The 12,349-nt window shown below is 48.7% G+C and overlaps 2 non-coding genes across 2 annotated transcripts; both read left to right on the top strand.

Annotated features, from left to right (window-relative positions):
- The first annotated feature begins 271 nt into the window (after positions 1 to 271).
- trnai-uau (transfer RNA isoleucine (anticodon UAU)) lies at positions 272 to 365 on the top strand. The gene is made up of 2 exons: positions 272 to 309; positions 330 to 365. It is a non-coding gene; the product is annotated as a tRNA-Ile (tRNA).
- Positions 366 to 11,449: 11,084 nt separating this feature from the next.
- On the top strand, positions 11,450 to 11,531 carry trnal-aag (transfer RNA leucine (anticodon AAG)). Its single transcript has one exon. It is a non-coding gene; the product is annotated as a tRNA-Leu (tRNA).
- Positions 11,532 to 12,349: the final 818 nt, after the last annotated feature.

Below are 12,349 nucleotides of genomic sequence, written 5' to 3'. Positions count from 1 at the left end.
AGATACAAACTGCACAGTTTAAGGCACATGAAGAGAAATCTGTTTGCTGATTGACACAAAAAATGTCGATACAAATAATCTGCCAGGCTGATTTACTTGTCTGACCACCTCCCTCAGTTCCCCTTTGCTGTTAGCACAATTCTTTCAGTTTCTTTTCTTGTATTTTCCTTGCTATTTTAGTGTTCCCCATGTATAGATGGATCCACAACCGAAACCGTTTTCACCCTGTGTTTCTGCAGCGTCAGTCTGTATGAGGAGCACGACTTGCACAGCTCCAGTGGTGCAATCGGTCAGCGTGCGGTACTTATACAGCAGTGCACAGCGGAGTCATGCCGAGGTTGTGAGTTCAAGCCTCACCTGGAGCAGTGTCTTTAGCTACTGAGAGCAACTGTCGAGTTTAGATACTGTTAGGTATTTGATGGAGATAAATTAACATCAAACGAACAGGTAAAGATTTATTTCGAGTCACAATCAAAGAAGGCTCCACAGCTGAAACGTTGTGTTTACTTCCATTTTCAGCATGGAATAAACCTATACTTTTCCATTTGCAGCCCACGCATGCTGTGATGCAGCTCCCTACTTAAATTTCTATCAGCTGTGTACCTCCAGTTGACCTGTACACAAATATATGAGAGAGGTCTACTGAGACAAGAGGAGCACTGAAGACTTGATAAAGCTCTCGCATTAGATTCTGTGTTTATGTTGTTCCCCAGATTTGTTTTTAATGTTCTTTTTCTTTTGAAGTTGTTGCGTTTGGTTTTTTTTCTGATTGGTAGCTACAACGGGTCAGTTGCAACAAACTGGCTGCTGAAATTTGTCAGCAGCTCTGTAGCAAACCTGTTCTCAATTGCAACAAACCTAAAATAACAGCTGCTTCCCATTAGATGTTACTAAAGTAGGAGACTAAGCAGACGAAGTGGAACAATAGATTACATTGGAACTGTCCTGAATGTAGTGGAAATAATATCGTCATTAAGTAATGAACAATTGCTTTCCAGACTCTACAATTATTCACAAGGAATTTTATCAATACTTATTTTATTAATAAAAGTGTAATATCTTAATAATCAACTTTAATGTTATCTTTATTAGTAGCTGTATTACAGGTAATGCATGCACAGACTTTATTATACTATAATGAATTTTCAGATATCCCGGGGAGAGAACTGAAATGAAGGAAATACATATTTAAAAGGGGTGTAAGTCTTAAATGTGTTCTGTCACATAGGGGTGTTAATTGAATAGATTTGTTGTAATATTATTTGACTCTACACTTGTGTTTCTCAGGAGACAGCATTAATATTGGGGATTTGCGGATACAGATAATAAGTTGTACTATACAGGCAAATGTATGGTTACCTTAATGAAAAAAAACTCTTATCATTACCCTTTTCAACATTATTATTTAAGACAGTCTTTCAGAACAGTAATCTCGTATTAGTGGCTATAGTCTAATGATAATGGTGGTGAAACAGGCAAAATGTGCGGAAAGAATTGGAGATGGAACAGGAGACTCATCCAGTCGATAGAAAGCTTGGGTAGGACTGCACTAACACCGTGTCAGTGCTTAGTAGCGTCATTTAAAAATAATACGTGGTTTAACAATATCAACTGCTCTTCTGTGAGCTCAGCTCCACTACTAGTAATACATTGCCCAAATTTTCAAATTAGATACAAGTGTTTTCTACGTGTATGTAATAGGTACTTCTTTGTTTTAACTGATTTAAAATATAATCTTTATAAAACAGACAAAGGGTTTATGTGTCGCGCTGAAATTCACACACAAGTAAGGAAAGATATCGTGCTTAGGAAGAAATCCAGAGTGGAGACGCCGGCGATTGAAAACAACCACATACAGCCTGTATGTGCTCTACCACTGAACAAACTTCCGACAACTACTGTATCTTTATCTGCAGCACTTTCTTTTAGGAAGAGTGAGGAGTCTACAAGCCTAGAAAATAAGACAACTAAGTGAACGACAAATTTTAAAGAACATAAAAAACACCTTTCTTCCAGCCAAATTCAAACCAGAGAACAAAGAGTTCCCAGCTGTTTCCACTATATTCCTCCGCTCTTACAACTGAGTTATCGAAAACACAGGAAGCCCACCTTTTGTCTTACATAAAGCACAATGTAGTGCAGCGGTCCTATTTATTTAAAACCCAGTTCGAAATCAAATCTCATTCCCATAGTCCTGTTTAGTTTGAATTTAAGCAGTTGTAGCAGCAATGCTTGGTAATAAGACAGAATTAAGCATTGCTGTGCTTTCCTTAATGAGGCCCCATCTCACTCTCCATCTCTGTGGTTCAGCCACAGAGAAAGTATTCATGCAGGCTGATTTAAGATGTTTTCTTTTGATAAGGGACAGCTCCCAAATGGGGATGCACTTAGATAAGCCTGGCTATCATGATCAATGGTCATCCATTGGCGCCTATCTGTCTAGGGAGTGCCAAATGGACATCTGGACTGCATTCCTAAGTGTCAGGAGTATGTGACTCGTATCTCACCTTGATCAACCAATTAGAGACTGGCAGGGTGTGGTAACACCATGTGGGTCTCCAATGCCCGCCAAACTCTCAACCAATCAGAACACATCTGTGTCTTGGTCAAAAAGGGAGCGCAAGCTCAGATCAGGGCTCTCCTTGGCCATTTTCGCGCATCCTCAGAGACAATCACGTGACAAAGGCTGTTGTCTGCAAAGGGACTTGGACTTTATTCTAAGCGCGGGGCCGAGGATCCCGTACGTACTCAGAATTCTACCAACGTGAACGCTCCGCTTGATCAACGGCAGCCCACAGTTGGACCCTCGTCGACAACCTGAATAGCTTATTCAGAAGCAGCGCTGGACCGGGAACGAACCAGCTTCTTCCTGGGCAAAAGAGTGACTTGTGAGGACTAGCCGTCACACTGCATAGAGTGCATAGTGCATAGAGACTTTCTACTAGCCAGCCGGACTGCTGGTAGATCCCCTCGGAGCAACGACTGCCCTGCGCGCCACAGTCAGATTCCTCCGCCCGTCCTACTCCGAGCTGCACCTCGACTGGTTGGCCAGTAGCCAGAGGACGCCGGGACAACGCCCATTGGACAACCGCTGGGACCGAGGCTGCAACGGAGCCTGTCAGCTGGTTTGGTGTTCGTGCCGGGAAATTCCAAATCCATACACAGTGGATAAGTAAACCCCATGTTCTACATTGCGTCTCGAGAATTCAATTGTACCTCAACACAAGTTGTTATCAATTTAATTCATGAGTAATGTATTTACTTCCGAGTTTAGAGTAACAGTGGGTAATAACACTGATTAGCGATTTGGTAACCAAACGATATATATTGACATATATTCTCTGTTGTGTATCTCTTTTTGTTTGCATCTCTTCGAGATTATATACTTTGTATATTGATAACCCTCACAGTAATGTCTGCTGCTCGTATCCAGGCAGACTAGTATATGTTTGGTGCACAATTTATATGAATAAATGTATCTCGTGTATTGAACCCGTGTGTGTGCGTTGTTAGTTGTTCTGACGATTGATTTTCTAAAAACCACAACGAACAACCTCGTGATTACTGCTACAATTAATAATTGTCTCAGTAAACCCATCAAACCTCTACACTTGTATAGTATAATTTTTATCTGTACCCGCAAATCCCCAATATTACTGCTGTCTCCTGAGAAACACAAGTGTAGAGTCAAATCATATGAAATAATACAACAAATCTATTCAATTAACACCCAGATGTGACAGAACACTTTTAAGACTTTAAGACCCCTTTAAATAAGTATTTCCTTAATTTCAGTTCTCTTCCCTCCATGGGATACCTGAAAATTCACTATAGCATAATAAAGGCTGTGCATGCATTACCTGTAATACAGCTACTAATAAAGATAACATTAAAGTTGATTATTAAGAAATCACGCTTTTATTAATAAAATATGTTTTGATAAAAGAAGTCTTAATAGAACCTAGGTAAATCCCTGTAGTAGTCTAACACCTACAAAAAAGAAAAAAAAAACAAAACAACTTCAAAACAAAGAGAAAAAGAACATTAAAAACAAATCTGGGTAACAACAAAAACACAGAAAAGTGAGTGCTTTTTCAAGTCTTCGGTACTCCATCGTGCTCCTCTCGTTTCAGTAGACCTCTCTCATATATTTGTGTATAGGTCTGCTGGAGGTCCATTGCTGATGGTAATTTAAGTAGGGAGCTGTGTCAGCATGTGTGGACTGCATAGGAACAAGTAAAATTTTATTCCATGCTGAAAAGAGAAGCAAACAACGTTTGAGCTTTGGAGCCTTCTTCAGGTCTGACAAGGAACAAACCTTTACTTGTTCCTTTCATGTTAATTTAGACCTGATCTCCAGCAAATACTTAACAGGACCTAAACTGGTCAGTTAGTTTAAATAGTTGAAAATATAGGCCACACTGCTCCAGGTGAGGCTTGAACTCAATCTCAGCATGAGTTCGATCACACCACTGGAGCTGCAGAAGTCTTTTTTTACACAGACTAATGCAATTGCAATTAGTCACGAAACAAACGAGAACTGCAGCTGTACACTTGAGACAGGACGCTACTGTATTAATTTTGTTTAACACTCCAGTCGAACAAGCCGACATGTCACTATTGCTAAATCATTACAAAAGACGCCAACTAATGACCAGTTTTATTTTTAACAGAACTTTACTGAAAGTTAAACTTATAAAACTACCTGAGCAAATAAATACAACAATTATTGTTCCTCTGACCTTCTCAGTATTTCTTTTTTTAAATTAATACATTTATTTATTCACAGTGTGCCTTGTGCTTACTTTTCAGAACTCTCTCTCCTGTGTCAGTAGGAGCTTACATTTCAAGTTAAGTTCTTTAATCAGTTCCAATATCTTCCTTTCAAAGTAGGGAAGAGCAAGCTGGCATGTTGTTTTGCCTGTGGTTATTCTTTATGACTATATCTTCTGACACCTGTGCACAATCCTACAACATTACAAGAGAAGCACTGTAACAAGAGTCATAAAAATGCAAGAAGCCACTTTGAACAATCTTTCGGAATTGTAAAACAACTAACGCTTTGCTTGGCTGTCATTTGGTTTGTATACCAGTCCATCAAGAGCCAGCACCTTCATCATCAGGTCATGTGCAGTCCTACACAACCTTGCGATTGACTGGGATGAGCTATCTTTTCCATCTCCATGGCATGCAGCACACTCTGGCTGTTTCAACACAGTCATTATTGGACCACAGTGCACTGTCTCTTCTGTCCTGTGGCTATCATAATCACTTTTAAGAAGCCAAGTTTTTTTCTTTAACATGTGCTTGGGTGCCACCCATTTCTTTATTATCCCTGCTTTCCACTGATAACCACAAATACAGAGACCCATCACAATAAAATACTTAGCAAATCTATTCAGTTGACTCCCAAATTTTATAGAACATATTAAGGGCTCCCACTCCATTTATATAACCATTTGCTCTGTTCTGTTCTCTTCACTCCCTAGCATATCTTAAAACTCACAGCTACTAGTAATGATTGACATTAAACATAAATAGTAAATGACACTTCTGTAAATACACACATTAATAAACTTCATTATTAATAAATATGGTATGAGTGTAAAGCAATTTTAATTAATATTCCAATACATTTCCAAGCAACAGATTATTTCCACTATATTTGGGAGCCTTCTAATGCAATCCTGCGTTACACCGAGTACGGTACTAAGCCATATGAAGACATAATTTAAATTAGTCCGCTACTTTAGTTACTCTGGAGTGCTGCAGTTGTTACTTTGTTTTCATTGCAATTGAGAACAGGTTTAGCTCGGCACTGCGTACTAAGCACAGCAGCAAAGTTTGTTGCAATTGGACTTAAGGTGGAGCACAAGTTTAGACGGCATCTGCGTTCTAAGCACAGGTTGAACTCCTGTTAGTATGCTACTTTCAGTTCGATGCAATTGACCCATAGAGTTTGCCCTAATAAGGTCTGAATGAAGCTTAAGCAGAGCCAACCCATTGCTTTTATAACTTCCATTAATCTCCACCCATCTTCCCTCGCTCACTTTTGATCTTTCTAAGCCAAGCATTTAACTGGAGTTCAGCCCAATGATACTGCTGAGAACCAGAGAAAAAATATAAATATATTGTAACGCCCTCGCCTGGTGGTGAGGAGGAAGCGCCCCTAGGCGTGCATAGTACCGCTGGGCATGCTGGGAGTTGTAGCCGGGGAGAGTCTGAGGGTCAGCACGATGACCAGTGGCTGATCCTACCTGTGTAAATAATGTCCTAGTAGTTCTAGTGCCCTGTGTAGTCTTATAAGTGTATAGCGTGTTGTTAAGTAATAACCACCATAAAGATGTGTACGTGTTCTGTCAGTCTCCTCATGTGCATGTATATGCTGTGTTTGGTTTTGTGGTTGTTAAAGAATAAAGCTATTGCTTGGTTTGTTAAATGCGTCTCCACTGGTCCTTTGTTCTGAGAAAAACCTGTAAATGCTACATTGGTGTCAGAAGTGGGCAGGATGGACAAATCTTGGCAGACATTAGCCGATTCTGTCAAGTGCTGTCTGACTCTAAAAGAGACAGAACCCATCGGCAGCGCACATAGGGAGTCTGAGCAACTCCTGGGTGCGACAGGTGGCCACAGCCCTTACCAGGGCTATCCAGTAGTGGTCCTGCCGGTAGAATTGGGGCGACTGCCTGCTACTCCCGCCCAGTGGATGCCCCAAAGAGAAGATACCCTCCCTGCCGGAGCTGACCAGCGATTCCCACACCCATCAGCGCGGGTGCAAACCGGTCGCTACGACGGGGCAGCGCCTTGGGAAACCTACGAGGCGCAGTTCCAGCTCGCGGCCCGGACGAACAGCTGGTGCCGGGCGGAGGTGGCCGGCCACCTGGCGGCGGCGCTGGAAGGAGCGGCCTGCCAGGTGCTCCTGGATGTCCCGGAGGAGGACTGAGGCAAATACACGGCGCTGGCAGCAGCTCTCCAGCTGCGCTTCGGTGTGGAGGAGGCGCCGGACTTGATGCGGGAGAGGCTGGCCCTGCGGCGCCGCTGACCAGGAGAGCGACTGGGCCCGGTCGCCGCGGATGTCTTGTTCCTCGCCCGCCGAGGATACCCAACTTTTCCCCGGGAGGCGCAGCGGGAGATGGCTCTCCAGGCCTTTCTCAAGGCCCTCTCACACGAGGAGCTGCGGCGCCATGTGCAGCTGGATGCGCCGGTATTGCTGGAGCAGGCCTTTTCCCTTGCTACACGGGCTGAGGCCGTGTTCGGGGTGGCTGGAAGCACCAGCAGACGCAAAGCGCCCTGCCAGCAGACCGAGGCAGCGACGGAGGAGTCCAGCAAGGGGGAAGAGAAGCCAGCCCGTGCAGCAACCGCCACGGAACAGCCCCGCATGCTGTTTTGCGACCGCTGCGGGAAGAGGGGACACCGAGCCCGGTACTGCTGGGCACCCGAACCTCGCACTCCTCGATCGGCGTCGGGAAACTAGAACAAGGCGGCTCAGCGCGGGAATGGCTGCCCGCTCTTGAACACCTCAACCCCCACTCCGGAGAGCGCTGTTAAGACCGGCGCCCCTCACGCCACCGTGGGGCGAGTTGGCTGTAGCCAGGGCCTGTAGCTCCACTGCCAAATCGAGGACCAACCCTGCCTGGCCCTGCTCGACACCGGTTCATCGGTAACCCTACTCCGGCCGGGCGTCCTCCCCAACACCGAGGGCACCACCCCCCCAGGATGGGAGGCCTCCGGCCTGCGGCTAAGGACCGTGACGGGACAGTTTGCTGCAGTCAGGGGGAAACAGGTGCTTGCCTTCCGTCTAGGTTCAGTGACGGTGCGCCACCTCCCACCCATCCAGGAGGACTGCATCCTGGGGCTGGACCTACTGCAGTGAGTGGGGGCCAGTTTGGACTTGAGCCGGCAGGAGTTGGTGTGGCAGGGGGAGCGACTTCACCTGGTAGAGGGCAGGCCCGGCGAAGGCCGAGGGACGCGGGCTTGCTGGAGCCAGGAGAAAAAGAGGCAGTGGTGGCAGCTGCGGCGGCAGTCACTGGGGCGGATTGGGCCTGCGAGCTGGAGAGAGAGCGTGCCAGATCCTGCCCCTGAGTCACCCGGGGGGCCAGACAAGGCGGCAGTGGCGGGGGCCAAGCGTTGCGTGGAAGCTAGGCGCACCGTTGAGGACCTCTACCAGCGAAGATGCAAGGGCCTCGATTGGGACCAGCGGCAGTGGCTCCAGGCGCTACTCACCCAAAACGAGGATCTCTTTGCGGCGATAGATGAGGACTGCACCCGCAGCAAAAGTGACTGAGCCCTCCGTGAGCCTGTGGTCTGCGCCAGCTGTACTGGTCCGAAAAAAAGACAGCTCATGGAAGTTCTGCGTTAAGTACTGCAAGCAGAATGAGGTCACCCGGAAAGACTCCCACCCCTTGCCGAGGATAGACGATGCCTTGGACTACATCACTGGGTCGACCTGGTTCAGCTCCCTCTGGCTTCTTCTCCCCAGGGCCTCTGGCAGTTTACTGTCATGCCTTTTGGCCTGTGCAATGCCCCGGCGACTTTCGAGAGGCTGATGGAGAGGGTGCTGGCATCGGTCCCGTGGAACCAGTGTGTGCTGTATCTGGACGATTTGCTGGTTCCAGGCCTTGACGAACCTCCAGTTCCAGAACCGTGCTGGCCTGAGGCTCAATCCCCGCAAGTGCGAGCTCCTGCGGCGGGAGGTGACCTTCCTGGGACATGTTGTTGGACCGCGATGGGTGGCTACAGACCCAGGTAAGGTCGCTGCAGTGAGGGGTTGGCTGACTCCCCGCGACGTTGCAGAGCTGCGCAGCTTTCTGGGGTTGGCTTCGTATTACTGGAAGTTCGTCCGGGACTTTGCCAGCATCGCAAGGGCTGCCGTTTCGACTGGGACTCAGGCTGTGAGATAGCGTTCGGCTGGTTAGGTGAAGCTTACATGCTGGCCTACCCCGACTCGCGGTTACCGTATGTCCTAGATACTGACGCGAGTAACTCGGAGGTGGGTGCGGTGTTGGCGCAGGAGAGGCCAGATGGAGAGCTTGTAGTTGCCTACTATAGTCGGGCTTTGACTAGGGCTGAACGGAACTACTGCGTGACCCGTCACGAGCTGCTGGTGGTGATGGCAGCGGTCCGCCACTTCAGGCCGTACCTGTTCGGGACCCGGTTCCAGCTGAGGACCGACCATGCATCCCTCACTTGGCTGCTCCACTTTAAGGAGCCGGAGGGGCAGATGGTGCGATGGATAGAGGTCCTGCAGGAATATGACTTCACTGTTGTGAACCGTGCGGGGTCTCACCATCTCAATGCCGACGCTCTCTCGCGGCACCCCTGCGAGGCCGCGGAACGCCACCACTGCGCCCGGCAGGAGCAGCGTGAGGAGGCTGTCCGCACCGTGGCAGAGGCGAGCACCGCGGCCATTGCCCTGGAGGGGCCGCTGGGGGTGGGCCTGCCAGACCTGGCGCAGCGTCAGGCAGCTGAACCTGACGTGGGGCCGGTGCTCCGCTGGAAGGCAGCAGGAGTGCGGCCTATGCAAGAGGAGCTTGCCCCACACCCAAAGTCCGTCGAGTCCCTCTGCGCCCTGTGGGAGGCCTTGGAGGTAAAGGACGGGGTGCTGCGCCAGGGGTGGCGGGTACCCTCCAGTGGCGAGATACGGTGACAGCTGGTGGTGCCACAGTCGCTCCGCGCGGCTGTGCTCAGAGCGGTGCACGGCCAGCCGGGCGTGGGGCATTTCGGCTGTAAAAAAACAGTAGACGAGTAGCGTCTCCGAGGCCATTTTTATTGGGGTCTTTGCCACCGGGACGTGGAGCGGTGTGCATGGCGCAGAAAGGTCCCCTCTCCAACAACACCAGGTAGGGGCTCCTATGGGGCGGGTGTGGGTGGACGTTTTGGGCCGAGGCCAGAAACCGCTATGTCCTGGTAGCAATGGACTATTTCACGAAGTGGCCGGAGGCCTATGCCCTCCCGGACCAGATTGCCCCCACGGTGGCCGATGCACTACTGGAGGGGATGTTTGCCAGGCTGGGGGTGCCGGAGGAGTTACACAGTGACCAGGGGCGTATCTTCAAGTCCCAGGTCTTCGCCAGAGTGTGCCAGTGCCTGGGGATCTCTAAGACTCAGACCACCCCGCTGCATCCCCAGAGCAACGGGTTTGTGGAGCGGTTTAATCGGATGCTCGCCACCCAGCTGGCCTCCCTGGTGTCCTGGCATCAACGGGACTGGGACCGCCACCTCCCCCTCGAGCTCTAGGCTTATCCAGGAATCTACCGGGTGTACCCTGGCCTCACTCATGCTGGGCCGGGAAATGCAAACCCTGGTGGACCTGGTCTTCGGCCCGCCGCCCGGAGACGAGTCGGCACCACCAGCTGGACTGGACTACGAGTAGGACCTGCAGCAGAGGATGCGGCGGGTGCACAGCTTTACCCGGACCCATCTGACTCAGGCGGGAGTCCGGCAGAACTACGACCTGCGCTGCAGGGGGCCTGCCTTCCAGCCCTGGGACTTGGTTTGGGTGTACAGCCCGCTCCGCCGCAAAGGCCTCAGCCCTAAGCTGGCGCCTTTGTGGGAGGGGGCCGCTGAGGTCCTCGGGGTGGTAGGCAAGGTCTGCTACCGGGGGAGAGTGATGGTTCTGCACCGAGACCCCTACCGGGACCGGGAGGAGGAGCCCCGCGGGGAGGCTCCGGAGGAGCAGCCAGGGCCAGAGCCGGCCGACAATGGGTGTGACGGTGGGCCGCCGGCCACCACCGCTTCGTAACAGCTGCTCACGCAGAGTTCCACAGCCTTTAGCAGAGTATGAGTATAGCCTGAGGGGGTGTTCGATGTCGGCGGGACGCCAGACGCTTCAGGTGGGGACAGTGTAACCCCCCTGGCCCGGTGGTGAGGAGGAAGTGCACCTAGGCACTCATGGTACCATGTAGCCTTATAAGTGTATAGCCTGTTGTTAAGTAATTACCACCCTAACGATGTGAACGTGCTCCATCAGTCTCCTCATGTGTCTGTATGTCCTGTGTTTGGTTTTGTGTGGTTTCGATAAAAGAATAAAGCTGTCGCTTGGTTAACTATCACGTCGCCACTTGACCTTTTCCTGAGGGAACCTGAAAACAGTACAATATTAAAGCATGAACCCTTGACGATTTTCTTGATACGTTTTATGTGCTCGTTTGTATTGTATGTATTTTTGTTGTTCAAATTAAAAGTAAAAGACACAACTTTCCGGATGCGGCTGCTGTAAAAATAAAATGACATCAAGGGTGCTGTACGCAGAGGTCTGAAACCTGCTCCACAGAAGATCTTTATCCAGAGGTGTTAAAGAAATCGAGATCTCGCCATGAGAGGGGAAGCATCTCAGAAAAAGCAGGTGCAGTCAGTTCCACGGTCATAACGCCACTAAGTCGGGCGACAAGAGCAAAACCCACCCGGCTTCCTCCGGGCAAGTAATGAGACAAAGAGACAGCACACAGCAGGTAGTGTGGCCGTGCGGTCTAAGGCGCTGGATTAAGGCTCCAGTCTCTCTGGGGGCGTGGGTTCGAATCCCACCGCTGCCAGGTGCTTCTGTTGAGACCCCCTTTCAGCTGGCTTCAGACGAAAGGGAGGGAACTGCTTTTTGGCAGTCTCTCGAGAAACTAAGCAAAGTGTTTAAAGATACTTTCTCAGCTTGACATCAAGGCACAAAACAAAAACCTTCTTGCGTCCTCTCAACCCAAAAGCGCTTTGCCACTTTTTCCGTTATGCAGGGAACGACGTCTGCCCAGATCACTTTTGTGTCAATGCAAATCGTAGTGTGCCCTCCGTTTTAATGTTGGCTGTGCTGGCGTGCTGCTTCTGTCTGTGAAACTTGAATGTTCTGCTTCTTCACACCAAATCGTTGGCGGGGGTTGAGCTTGTTAAATCTTTGCGCATAGCGCTCCTTTGGAAGTACTTTGTCCAAGTTCAAAAGCGATCATGGGATTTACTTCATGCATGCAAAAAGCATGCCTCGCACAACACCTCTACATACCCGACCACCACTGCATCATACAGCTGCCAGGGCACCTCACCGTGTCAGGCCACCACTGTGTCACACATATTTCAGCGCGATATATTTTATGGATATTATGGAATATAATGGATGGATATCTTAGTTATCTTTCTAGTTCACAGGTTTGCATGCATAATTTAATTTTGAAAGCCACTGAGACATCAAGTACTACTGTTGTATTTATGAAAAAGAAACAAAACAAAAAACATACTAACAACTGTGCCATCCTACTCCTTAGTTAATACATTTTATTATTCATAAACAGTTAACATTGTTAGCAAAATATTTTGAATTATATTTAACCCTATTTTTTCTTTAGTTTTGTATTTAACTTATTATATGATA

Source organism: Lepisosteus platostomus, chromosome 5, assembly GCF_059453375.1.
Source record: "Lepisosteus platostomus isolate fLepPlt1 chromosome 5, fLepPlt1.hap1, whole genome shotgun sequence".
Classification (NCBI taxonomy): Eukaryota; Metazoa; Chordata; class Actinopteri; order Semionotiformes; family Lepisosteidae; genus Lepisosteus; species Lepisosteus platostomus.
This window is presented reverse-complemented; position numbering and strand designations above follow the sequence as displayed.